Source organism: Urocampus carinirostris, chromosome 5, assembly GCF_059441175.1.
Source record: "Urocampus carinirostris isolate Australia breed hairy pipefish chromosome 5, RoL_Ucar_1.0, whole genome shotgun sequence".
NCBI classification, from domain to species: Eukaryota; Metazoa; Chordata; class Actinopteri; order Syngnathiformes; family Syngnathidae; genus Urocampus; species Urocampus carinirostris.
The window spans coordinates 25,858,321-25,872,369 of record NC_142353.1 but is presented as its reverse complement, the minus strand read 5'-3'; the positions used below and the strand labels follow the sequence as shown (position 1 = coordinate 25,872,369).

The 14,049-nt window shown below is 39.1% G+C and overlaps 1 long non-coding RNA gene across 1 annotated transcript; it reads right to left on the bottom strand.

Annotated features, from left to right (window-relative positions):
• Nucleotides 1-5,803: 5,803 nt before the first annotated feature.
• Nucleotides 5,804-13,309, bottom strand: LOC148365873 (uncharacterized). Its single transcript, XR_015850427.1, has 3 exons — nt 12,849-13,309; nt 7,899-7,988; nt 5,804-6,367 (listed from the first exon to the last, which is right to left on the bottom strand). It is a non-coding gene; the product is annotated as an uncharacterized LOC148365873 (long non-coding RNA).
• Nucleotides 13,310-14,049: the final 740 nt, after the last annotated feature.

Genomic DNA, 14,049 nt, shown 5'->3' with positions numbered 1-14,049 from the left:
AGAAGATTGGATTTGGCTGCTTGGATTGGTCTGTGTTCGGGACATGCAGTATCCAATTCGGCCACCAAAAATAACAGACCACACAAAAGCAGGATTTTATCGATTTTGTTTGTATTTATTGGAGGGGCCAATGGGTGACACAAACATAGCTAAAGATACTCACACAGGTCTGAAGGAGAACTGTGTACATTTTCACGAACATCGGTTCAGCCATTTCAGACCCTATAGATCGGATACACACACACACACACACACACACACACACACACACACACACAACCACACATGCACACACACAAATCAGGATTCTTAAAATTATTTGAATTAAATTAGATTTAGATCAAATGATACTGTATTGTTAGGAGGAATGCTACTTTTGCAATTTATATTAATTGTAATAATTGTTTTTGGTGTATGAAAATATGTACTCTAATGTAACATTTCTAAGATAGGTCTGAAAATGAGTGAATCCATCCATGTATTCATTTACTAAATGTGAACTGGGTAAATGAATAAATTATTGAATTATTATCAAATATAATACATCTATGTGTTTAATTGTTATTTAAACCCGTTAATTTATTTATTTTTTTACAATATTGTAACATTTCATACCTATTTATTTTTCAACAATATCTTTTATGTGTCCACTTGTCGAGTGGAATAGCTGGCTTTTTTACTATTAAGTTTGTACACTATGAGTTAACGGTAAAATGGATATTATTTGATCACTTGTCGCTGTACAGTAAAATTCAACTGAAAATGAGTGCTATTAAGGACAAGGAAGAATACAAACTATGGAGACTCATATGACCAAAACGCACCATTTTAAGTATCTTTTTTTTTTTTTTTGCCCAGCCTTTTTGAAGTTTTTAGGTACCTTTAGCAGCAAGAGAGTGGACAATTGTGTCAGCTCCCTTTGGACGTGTCTCATGTTTTGTGTAATGAATGCAAATTTCTTGACCTACTAGTATTTAAAAAATAAAATTGTATATAATGGTTAATGTATTTTTCCTGATTATTCAAATCAATATTGTTTTATTTTCAATGAGTGACAATATTTACCTCTAGGGGGCGCTAAATATACACGTTGTCCCTTCAAGTATTGAAATCCACCCTCTTCTGCCCATCTCAATGGATGGCTATTGTCACTCAGTAGGTTGCTCAGGTAAGAACCAATCACAACTCACCTTAGAAAATAAATGACGAGTGCCACGTCCTAACAGTACTGTGATTACCATTGCAATATGAATTTTACTGCTTTCATTTACTCATGTATGTAATGCTTTATAACATATACTTATTCTCAAAAAGAATGCATTCAATATTTTTTTGTGGATAAACAAGCTTGTACAGTTGATTATCTTTTCTAAATACAGACTTTTCAACATGCAGTTGCAGAGAGGGTGTCGTATATGTTTGTTATGTTTTTCCTATTGGACAGGTGCAGAGAAGAATTAATGTGATACCAGCTTCTTTTTTTGAGTCACTGTTGTTTGTTGTTTTGACTATTGCATCATCGTCGCTATTGGCCAATCATGTTGTTTATGGATGATCTGTTCTTCAAGAAGGGGTGGACATTTCTTATCCCAGAACCCCTCTCCTAGGCCTCCTTGCATGTTTAAAATCCATTGACGTCTTCTCACCTTATTATGAGTGTCTACTAAAGTTTAAACCTCAGAGTTTCAAATGCAGATTTCGGTACCTTCCTTAATTAAAATTGGTCTGACTTATACTGCAGGTAGACACAGGCAATTATTCAGACTGAAAACAAGGTAATAGCATTCAGCCTGACTCTCAAGGGTAAGTGCACACAGCTGGGTTTATCCATCCACAATTCACCCAAAAATCGGATTGAGTTTGAATAATATAAATATTCAAAAGTTTTTCTCTGTATTTAAGGTAAAAACGTGCATTTGAAATCATTTATGCAGTATCAGATTTTCTGTCTAGGATTCTATGCAGTTTGCAGGTATTGGGTAACCCCATATGGATATTTTGTGCCTTTTTTACAGTTAGTCAGCAAATGTCTGCAGTTTTCATGCTCCCAATGACGTCAGGTAGCCTTATGTCTCAAATATCAAAGGTGTTGGTCAACATTGACTGATTTAATTATGCTGCCATTGAGTTCTTATAGTACCATGTCTGTACTTTTATTGTTTATATTGGGTTATTTATGGGTATTGTTTTTTTATCAATATTTATTCTGGATTTTCTGTGGATCTTTGCATTTTCTTTTAACAGTGAATAAATGACCGGATGCTCCCAATGGAGTTTGTCAGAACCAGAACAGGAGGAGGAGCCAAATGCGTAACGTTTACTCACAAGTTTATTGAGATATAGAGGAAAAACAAACACCAGCAATCCGATGCTCGCTGGACGAGGGAAGCAAGCTGCTCACGGGATCGGCGCATGTTCGGAATGCGGAAGTGGATCTTCCGGAGCGTAAGATCGTAGCGTGGTCAAGAGGAAAAAACTTGTCGATAGCGGGGGATCAGAGCATGGTCGGTTGTCAAAAACGAGTCATTATCCAGGACGGGAGATCAGAACTTGGTCGTTGGTCAAAAATGGGTCGTTAACCGGGACGGGGGATCAGAAGGTGGTCGCTGCTCAAAAACGGGTAGTAGCCGGAGACAATTGGAATCAGGAACAGACGAGTGGGATATGGATGAAAAAAACGAGACCGACGGGAGTCAGAGTCAAAGTGCTTGCCTTGTGTAAACAGAGGTTCACTGACGGAATGACGAAGGGCGAGTGGGAGCACTGAGCTTAAATAGGAGGGGGAACCAATCAGGTAACCAACAGCAGCTGGCGCCAAACAAGCGGACACAGGTGAGTGCAATAAGTAATGGTGACAGAGTTTCAATGTTCTATGACAATTCTAATAATCTGAATCTAAATTAAATAAGGCTCCCCCTGCTATGGCTCCTGAGTATGGATTCAACTGAATATATCCACTCCTGTTTTTGGGTACTTAGTAGTCTGTCTAGTTTGACGCTTTGCTTTGAAACGTAATCTGTTATGAGACGTTTCTAAGGTCGCAACAATAGGTTTCTGCTGGTTTGCAGCCCCCTAAATCACTAGACCATCAATCATCCTATTGTCAACCCATAAATAACTTTGAAAAGGATGACATTCCACGATGGCCTCCAATTATTTGCAGATGATTTCACAAATGGAAAAATGGGACCGCCCATTGCATTCATGGGCCAATCAACATGCCTTGTAACAAGGTAATTTATTGCCGCAAAAATCAAAAGAGGAGCCCAACTCATGTTCCCAAGAAGAAAAAAAAAGACTGTCTTTAGGCATGGAACATCGGTTGTGCTTTCTATTCTGTCAAGGGCATTTTGGAAGGATGCAATCACACAGGCAGGAAATTCAGTTTGAAATGAGTAATAACCTCCAGAGCGCTATAAATCATGGCCCCTAAACTTCACACTCCTCCTGCATCAAAGTCGATGCACACACATAGGGACATGTTCTCAAGGGAATTTGAAGTTAAGTACTATTACGTTCAAACGGGAACCTTTATACAATAACATGACCACACAGCTTCAAAAGTGGGGAACGCTGTGGCAAACGGATAGGTTCTGTCACAAAAACGCAGAGCAGTAATCCCTCGTTGTATCGCGGGCTACTTTTTGTGGTTTTGATATTCTGCAGATTTTCATTGTGCATTGTTTTCTGCAGCAGAGAACATAAAGCAAATGTTATCATGGGACAGGTGGCGGAGGGCTACGTGTATATGTGTGTGTGTGTGTGTGTGTGTGTGTGTTGGGTGGTTGTGACTGTCTGTGTGCTGACTGTGATAGGCAGGTGTCAGTCAAACTGCTGGGCGGGCACAGTGACAGTTTGAATTTTAGAGGCTGACTACATTGAAAATAAATTCATCCATTATATTGTACTCTGAGGAACATGAGAAGAGCCCAAAAATGCTTATATCCTCCCGGTGCTTTGTGGATTCGTGTCCAGGTAGAGACTGAAGCGGGAGAAAAAGCAATAGCGGTGCCACGGGCCCAGCCTACTGCAGCTACGCAAAACAACAACACTCACACGCCACCCCTGCCTAGCCTGTATCTATCCAACGACAGATCCATTACCTGGAGCTACAACTCGTGGGAAACCGTAACATTCTAGACTTTTATATTTTAATCTTCACAGAGATATGGCTCAGTCCGAGGATCCCCAATGCTATAGTGAAAGCTGAAGCCCTCCAATTTTGTTGTACTATTGTATAATGGCAATAAAGCCTATTCAATTCAACTTCAATTCTGCATTCTGTGTTTTTATTTGTAGATCTATAGTTCTTAATTTGTTACAGTCTTATGTATTATACAAAGGATATCAAATAAATAAATGCATTTTTCTATTTTGCAGGTTTTTACTATCGCTGGGACTTTTTGTGAAACGCAAACCCCGCAAAAAACAAGGAATTACTGGACATAATTTTACCGAGCATTTATGCTCCTTGTTTTGGGAGATCAAGCTAGCTACTTAATCTTCCTGGGATAAATTTGATTTATTGTATGTCACATCTGTGGAGTTTACATTTTTATTGGATCCTGATTATTTTTTACGAGTATATATTAGTACTTCATCTCACTTTTCGCCTTTTTTTTAAATTCCAACACTATTGAAGGTTTACTGAAAATTAATTACTCTTGGTTCCCGACCAAGCAGCGCAAGTACATTGCCCATTTAAAAATTACAATCTGTTTTTATTGGGTTGTTGAGAAGCTGTCACTCTTGGGCAGGAGCCTTTTTTTATCCATGTTTATGGTAATAAATAGGCTGTATGGTCTTTATTCACAATGAATATGGTATGCAAGAACAACTGTTATGAATTAGATTTTATGTACACACAAGCAATATGGCTTGGCATTACCAGGCCGATAGAAGATTGGATTAGGTGGCTCTGAGTGTTGGCTGCAGTGCCCAATTTGGCCGCCTGAGGGCGTTACAGACCCTACGAAAGCAGATGTTTATCGATTTTGTTGGTGTTTATAAGGGGTGCTTTGACAAGAAACCAAGCTAAAGACATTCACTAAGGCCGAAAGTACAACTGTGTACATTTTCCCAAAAACTTAGTTTTACCGGAGCCTATAAGTCACATAAAACAGTCATATATATATACTGTATATCCATCTATTATCTGCACCACCTATCCTCAGTAGCGTTGCGGGGGTGCTGGAGCCCATCCCAGCTATCCTTGGGTAGTGGGCAGGGGACACCCTGAACTGGTTGCCAGCCAGTCACAGGGCACACAGAGACAGACAACTCACTCACTCATTCACACTTAGGAACAATTTGAAGGGGCCAATTAACCTGAAAAGCATGTTTTTGGAATCTGGGAGAAAACTGGAGTGCCCGGAAGAAACCCACCAAGGCACGGGAAGAACATGCAAACTCACAACCTCAGAACTGTGCTGCACACACGCTAACCACTGCGTCACCGTACTGCCTATATAAATATATATATATATATATATTATATCATTTTTTTCAGTCACATAATAAACAAATTGGGTTATTTTTTATCAGATTGCTTTTAATGTCATTTAAAAAAATAAATACATTTGGCAAAATCTATTACTTCTACAGTCAACTTTAATTCTAACCTCAGTCCAATATAACACTTTATCGTATTTTGACACAAATATCTGTTGTTTTTGTCATACATTTTCTGGAAAAGCTGGACAAACCAAATAAATCATGTAAAACATTCCATTAAAGAAAGAGATGAATTGGTGAATTGCAAAACGATAACAATCCGTCATGAATTCTGCAAGTCTTTGTGAGAATGTAGCATGAACACCCTGGTGGACACAATCTCTATTTGTTGCCTTCATTTAATTACATCATTATTAGGCACAAAACAGACAAGTATACAAGTTTGCGTATTCAAAAATACAGCGGTTAGAAAACTGAGTTTCGTTGATGCTTTAGTGATTACAAAGTCAAATACACAAAAAATTGTCTGAGTTCGTTTTAGGGCTTCTACCACTTGCAAACCTTTGATTTTCAATTCTCTGGCAGCTGCTCGGTTTTCATATTCCTCCGCGTAGTGTAGAAATCAACAAACCACGACGGCCAAAAATGCGGAAAGATTTGCTACGGCGTTAGCATCCATGAGCACTTCCGCTAACAATGCATTGCATGTAATTTCACGCAAACAAGAGAATCTTTAAAGTCACAGGAGATGCATAGAAGTCGCATTTTGTTGGAACGATGCCACAAAAACATCAGATTTCACCCAAGGCCAAGGATCGAAACGTTAACCTCCCGGTCTCGGGATCGGGCGCCCAACCCTAAGGCCACCGAGCTGGTCCACGTCTGCCGCTCTGCATATAAGCGACAGGGCGCACTACATGATAGAGAGCGACATACAGTTTAGAGAAAATCTGAGAATTTTATGTGCCCCATTCAGTCAAGAAAATACGTCACATTCACAAAATAACGGCACCCCTCCTGCAACACCTTGTTCTCGTAGCAAACGTGTAGCTTTCTGTGTGGGTTTGCGGTTGGGATTTTTGCAATTACTGTTTATAGTGGTGGTGACTGTAATTGCTTTTCCTCCCTCATATGATGATGATCATCATCACTCCCTTGTCATTCACTGTGGCCATGAATATTAAACGCCACTTCACTATGTGGGGCTAATTGGAAATAAAGCATCTCTGTAGCTGTGAGTGAGGAAACAATGAAAGCAAAAGTGAGAGGCATGAAAGTGATTTTGCCGCGGTTGCCATGCAGTGTTTACGATTTTTCGCGCACACGCGCACACATGCATTGCGAGTCCATTAAGGGCTCTGCAATAAAAAGTCTGTATGATTCATTTTAAGCTTGGGTGGTAAAAGGTGCAGCTCCACACTACTTTACTTGTTAGGATCAGGTTTGCCTATACAGTGGAACCTCGGTTTTCGAACGCCTCTCAGTTCGGACAAATCGGTGTTCGACCAAAAATTTCGAGAAATTCTTGCTTCGCTGTTTGGTCAAAAAATCGGAATTCGAACGCCGGTACGCTAGGGTGCGATGCTGAGCGGCGTACGGGTGTTTTAGCCCCTAATTATGCCTCCGAAGAAGGTCGGTGCAAGCAGGACAGCCGAAAAAAGACAAGTTGTTCGTCCAACTATTGCCTTTAAGAAAGACATAATAGCTAAATATGAAAGAGGTGTACAAATTTCCGATCTTGCTAGTGAATACAGCATGGCTAAATCTACTATCAGTACGATAGTAAAGAATAAGGAGGCTGTGAAATCGAGTGATGCGGCTAAGGAACTGCTATAAGCAAGCAACTGCCGCAAGTTTTGGAAGAGGTTGAAAAACTTATGAGGATTTTTCTCTCCCCACCGTCCACCACAAAGGTAAGAAATCCTATTTATAATCCTTTTTTTTATTTTTACACGTTCATGTTAGCGTAATCTTTCGTACGGAAGATTACGCTAACGCGAACGTACGATTAGCCTGGGTTAGCTTCATGTTTATGTTCATGTTAAACATTCAGGGTGTTGGAACGGATTAAAACGATTTTACATTACTTTTAATGGCAAACGATTTTCGGTGATCGACCAAATTGGTTTTCGAATAGGGTTCTGGAACGGATTATGGTCGAGAACCGAGGTTTCACTGTAGTAGAATAGTCTTTTTTTTTTTTTTTTTTCAAAAGAATATTCTTAATGATTTCTCATATTTATGTGTGTTTCCTGTTCTGTTCTGGTCCTTCTGACATTATGTTATTAATCGAATTTGAATCATTTTGTTTCTACTCAAATGACTAGGCAAAGCTGTTCGGTGTCATCAATAAATTATGAATTAATTCATTACAAATGGATACCCTGTGGCTTGATGCGTTTTTTAAGCATTTAGTCTACATTAATCATTAAACATTATCATACCGAGATACAACTGCTTGAACCGCGGTGTATCCGTCCCACCAAGAATCCGCATTCAGGCTGGACTGGATGATGAGGCTTTTATTTCAGTTGCTGAAATACACACACACAATGTGATTAGCATCTCTCCTGACTTTCAACATCGTTAGCAGTGCGCTGGAGACTACTAATAACATCAAATTCTGTAGTTTTCTTTTCAGTTGACATAAAATGCATTTCAGAAAATCAACCATCGAAACAAATTTTACATACATTAACAAGATACTTTCAACAGGTGACCGTATAGTGGTTTTAACTTTTACAATCAATTCAAAACGACATATTTTTAATTTTAATTCCAACCAACATCATCCATTATTATATATTTGTGAAGATAGAAATATAATTACAAAAAAGAGTATAAAAACTGGAACAATTGACCTGCAATGAGCGACAGAACATACACACACGCGATGTAATTAGCACCTCAGCTGGTTTTCAACATCTATGGAGGAAATTATCATTTCAGTACAACGTATGGCAAAACTAACATCAATGGCAACAGAAACAAAACAAAAATACATCAAAACAGCTTGACAACTTCAATTACATGACTGCTTATGTTGCAAGATCTGTCAGTTGAATTTTAATGTTGCCAATGAACTTTTTGCGGACCACCAAATGATGGCTTACCGTTAGCAGTGCGCTAGAGACTGCTAACAATACCTGAATTTTGTTCATAAAATCAGAATCACTTAACTATAGCTTAACCCTTACCAGCAGATGGCTCTGTTGGACTCGTCATTGCAGGACACTTATACACAGACTATAGTTACTATACAAACATATTTCAGCAGAAATTTCAACAAAACAAAAGTTATTATTACACTTTTACATATATATGATATCAATTTGTTCCCTGAACGTGCTTATATCCGGAATTCCTCGTATCTCGAACGAATTAACCCTACAAAATAACTAAAAACAGATTGATCCAGTCCCGGCCTCCCAAAAGCATCCAAGTTGACCGAAAACAGGAACAAGACGCAAAATCCTAATGACTCAAAAAAAAACATCACAAGAATATTAAACTTTAAAATAGAATGATATTATGGAAAAAAATGACATTAAAGTCCCGCCTCCTTGCCGAAGCGAGGAAGGTATTCTGTACCCAGGTCCTGGGTTTAGACTCCAAAGGCGACTCCGAGGTAGGACCGCGTGGACGTGAAGAGGCCAATGTATTTTCAAATATTTGGCAGACAAAATAGTTTTAAATGGATCAGTTGTACGTCGTAGAGCTCGTAGGCAAGATTGTAAATGTAAATGGTCTGCATTTATATAGCACTTTTCAAGTCCATGAAGACCTCCCAAATCTTTTACAATGTGCTTCACACTTACCCATTCACACACACTCGTATGCCGATAGCAGCATCAACCATGCAAGGCAACTACTTACCTACCAGGGGCATTTGGGATTCAGTGTCTTGCCCCAGGACACTTCGACATATAACATGCAGGAGACAGGAATCAAACCTGCGGCCTCTTGATCCCAAGATGAGAACTTTACCTACTGAGCTACTGCTGCGTGACAATCAAGACAATCAAGTCCGCTGACTGTTTAAAAATGTGTCTTAAACTCTTTTATATTGTATAATCTACAAACCATGATTCTAAATTTTTAGATGTCTGGTTAAATCTGTTCAACATTAAGCATCACAAAAGACACGCTGAACTTGTTTTTTTAAAGTCAAAAAGGTCAAAGCTAATTCATATGTCAGGCAAAAATATGAGTTCCTATACCTCCAATTGGGCTTGTCGAGGTAATCATTTCATTTTGTTTTGCACGTGCATGGCATTTACTTGTGCTGAAAGGTTACTCAAATAATTACTTGTGCCGGATGTTAAAGTTTTGTGTTGGCAGAATCTGGGGACTGGGGGATTAATTCTTGTTGTCGAAAATAGTTTTACATTTACAATCACGTCACATATTTAGGTTAAGATACAGGAAGAATTAGGTTTCAGATGTAGATAACGTAACACCGGACCACCTTCTCTGTCTTTCTCTGTCTGAGTCTTTCTCTATTTCTCTTTCTCTCTCATACTCTCTCTTATGAGGTATTTATCATTTAGCCCAAATATGGTCAAGTAAGGCTGGTTAGGGTTTCAATTCCAATCTGCTGTACACAAATAAAATGGTAAAAAAGTTACTATTCAATGTAAAATATCAAATTTAGTGCTTGAAAGGGGACCCGACATGTTACGCTGCTTTAAGTCAGCGTTTCCAAAATAATTTGTCATGGTTGCCATGGCTCCCAATTGGTCCCGCCCATGGACACCAGCTGAAACGCGTTGACAGGTTGCTCCTTGGGAGTACTTTAACGCTGTCCTTTGAGCTGTTTGTTGTCGAAGCATCTGCAAAACTCCTGTTAAACTCTGTTGTGATATTCCAAGCCTGTGAATCCCCGTTTTGCCTGTGTTTTGCCCCTGTTTTGTTCTTTCCCTGTGTTGTTTGATTTTGACCACTTTCTCTTGGCGATCAATCTACTTCGGCGACCAACGATCCACAGATCGAGTGTGCGCTCATTCCTCTTCTACCCAATGAACTTTGAGTAACTTTACGCGATTGGGTTCTGCTTCCTGTCCTGGTTTGTGACATAATCTGAAAAAAAAAAATCCTTTAATATACAGATATGACTTGAAATATTTCCTATTTAATCTAAGTTTCTGTTCTGTATATTTATATTCTCATGTATTTGAGAAATAATAGGATAATGTATATTCTAATTGCAGAGGTATCAGATCAAAACTATCTATCGATACTTTAAATAAACGCAACCGATCTTGTTTTTACCTCCTTGTTCGAGGGATTCTAAGCTTTAGAACCCATTTTGGCCCACGAGTCGAAAACTCTGCCCACCCCTAATTTCGCCCACATGTGACCTTCCAAAAGAAATTGCCACAATCAGGCACGAGACACAGCAACCACAAACTTACTGAGTGGAGTAAAATGAAGACTAATTGAAATTGCTTAGGTGACATCACTGTTTATCCCCCATGCTTACTGTTCCTTGTTAACATTTCAAAGCCATTTGTCATGGCTAATGGTTCCACTAAACACACACTTGTATCAGGCTTGTTTTAAAGTTGTAACAAATCTTAAAGACATTGTTGATCTGGCTGTGTAATATGCACTGAATTGGCATATTACACAGCCAAGTCTTCAAATCTCCACCAAATCTATAATGAGGGCAACTTTTTTTCTTACCAACCAAGACACCTCGGTACCCCATTTACAAGAAGATCTCCTGCTGGGACTTAATATGAAGTCGTAATTGAAATGGTGTGTTGTGTGTGGTTACACATCCTGCGTTGACAAAGCTTTGACATGGAAAGCTGTTCTCTAAGATTTTCCCTTCTTTGAGCAACAAAAGAATAGTTCAGTTATATGCACACACATTCATAATATAATCATAAAATGTTATTCGGATTTGAACTATATTTATATAAAACCCTTTGAAGAAACTGAAACAGCAAGAAACACTAACTCTTGACAGCTAGCAGGTTTTTCATTGAGAAATCGTGTTTTTCTTTCTGTATTAGTTTATTTAAACCAAGCATGACAAACAAATCAAGGGTTTTACAACAGAAACACAAGCTTAACAACCTTGGAAAATGCTTTAATTTGTTTTCCTGGGAGGCATACAGTGGAGAAGGAACCTGAATATCCCAGCAATTTGTGTGTATTTACGATCTGTAAGTCACTGGACTTAATTTTACTTTTACTACTCTTTATATCGAGTTGAATAAGTCATTTGCTGTTTGTTTCTTGTAAATGCACAGAACTTCTTAGGCTACCCCTAAACTAAAGAAGGAAACATTTATTTTTTCCTCCATAAAACATTTCAGTTGAAATGAAAAATGCTGCTGACATCATGAAGAGCGTGAGTGAAACTTACCATTTCCTGTCAGAAAATGAAATAAATGTCCTCTAAAACAGATTAATATTTTGGCTGTTGATGCTCTTTCTTTCCTTTCTAAGTTGACACTGCACAGCTTAATGCTCAAGTCCGATTTTTGGGTGAATTACGATGTTTTCGTGATATTGTTCACATTACTGACAAGATGCGACCTGAATGCGACTTGATCTTCCCGTTTGAATGCGACACAACTGTCACCCATGCACACAAAAGGAGGCGTGAACTCACATGCAATGCACTCATATTTGAGGAAGTACTCATGGGTGTAAGCAGCAGAGCGTTTTCCCCCCAAATATTAAATCAAATCCCAAACCTCACCTTCCGCCCTTGAATAATGTCTGTAAGGTAGTACGCTTTTAGCATGAACTCCAGCGACACATGAAACTGTGATGCGATCTTGACTATTTCGTAAGTTACCAAGTAAACAAGTGTTCATCTTCAATTGAAGTGCGATTTAATGACACTGTGTTTTGGGCTGCCGTTGTTGTTTATTCTTCCATTCCCTCCTGCCTGGTTGAAGGCAGAATAGTGATGTTTGTGGCTTATTATGATGACCTGCCGGTCACATGAATGTGCCTTGACCATTCAAACTGCAGTCACATTCTAAAAAATCGTATCGGATTGGCTTTTGGACCACAATTGAACGTAGCCTGGGTCTGGTGTGAAAAATGTGGATACGGAAAAAAAATGATACACGACAAGTTCATGCAAAAAATCAGATTTTCCTGCAGTGTGAACTAAGTCCTTGTATCAGCAACTGGTCAATGGCAGTCTTTTTTAAGGTATGGGTACCCGTGGCTGGGCTGAAACCAGTAGGTGGTCACTTCTTGTTACCAACATGTAATCGGTGAAGTCACATATATAACATTGATAACACTTTCTACCTCAAAGCGCCTATCAAGACACCCAAGGTTGCTGTACATACAGTACCAAACAACAATATAGCAAGAATAAGAAAATAATAAAAGAAGCAAGTAATAAATAAAAGCACAGATACCCGGCACTTGCTGAGGTTGCCTTCAAAGGCTTGGGATCACCAGTGTAGGCCGTGACAATCCTCCTCCATGGCTATCAAGGTCTGGGGTTTTGAGGGCGTTCTGATCAAGGCAATTCACAGGCGTTTCAATAGAGCGCAACAATGCGGCGAGACTGGTGGGGGATCTGAATAGATACTTCGTGTTTGGCAATTGCCGCTTCGAGGCTTGCCAACCCTTGGCGTGCTCCACTGAATCCTTACTGGTGCGATTGTTCTGTTATGATTAGCAGGACGGGATCCAACTACAAACACATCTGAAATTGAGAGGTTTAACAGGGAATAGGGATTCAACACCAGGCGCTCCAAAGAGTAAGGAAACAGGAAACTAAGAAAAGAAAGCACACTTCATACAAAATGAGGCTTGTATATTACAAAGTCTTACAAAAGCAGGCGTAGAGGGCTTTTTTATGTTAGTGTGGACAGACATTAACATCAGACAATCCCATAAAGGAAGTCAGTCAAAGCTGTCCTCAAATACGTACAGACATTAGAGTTCTAATAAGCCCCAGGTGTGTACAATCAGGGAATCAGTTGAGATGGCGCACAAGAACCTCACATAGTTCAGGAACAAAATTTCCAGCCAGACCAATGAACTGGTTTTGAGGGACAGACCCCGAAGACATAGCATGGTTTATTTGTAAGGACACGGGAGGAGGTAGTGGAATTTTGGATGACTAAAAATAATCTTTCTGTTTTATTGCACAACTGTACAAAGAAACCAAATATTTTTTTTTTTTGGGGGGGAAAAGTCTTGGGAGCCACTAGGGGACGGCAAAGACTCTCACTTGACTCCAGAGAAACGGGTGTAAAAGTCCATGTTTGTTTACAATACAAATAATCTTTCTCTGTTTAGCCAATCAGAATGCGGAACACAATGCACAGTAAAAATCCGCAAAGTAGCAAAACGTTGCTAAGTAAACCTGCAATGCAGCAAGTGATTACTGTATTATATAAATCACCGTAATGTGAGTTGAGTTGTTGGTGGATTCGAGATTAGTATGTTACTTTGTGAGAAAAAGAAAATCTGTCAAAAATAACAGATGACACGTAATACCATATCTACCGTATTTTCCGCACTATAGGGCGCACCGGGTTATAGGGCGCACCCCCAAAAAATAGTTTTTGGTCCTATATCTTCCATAGATAAGGCGCACCGGATTAT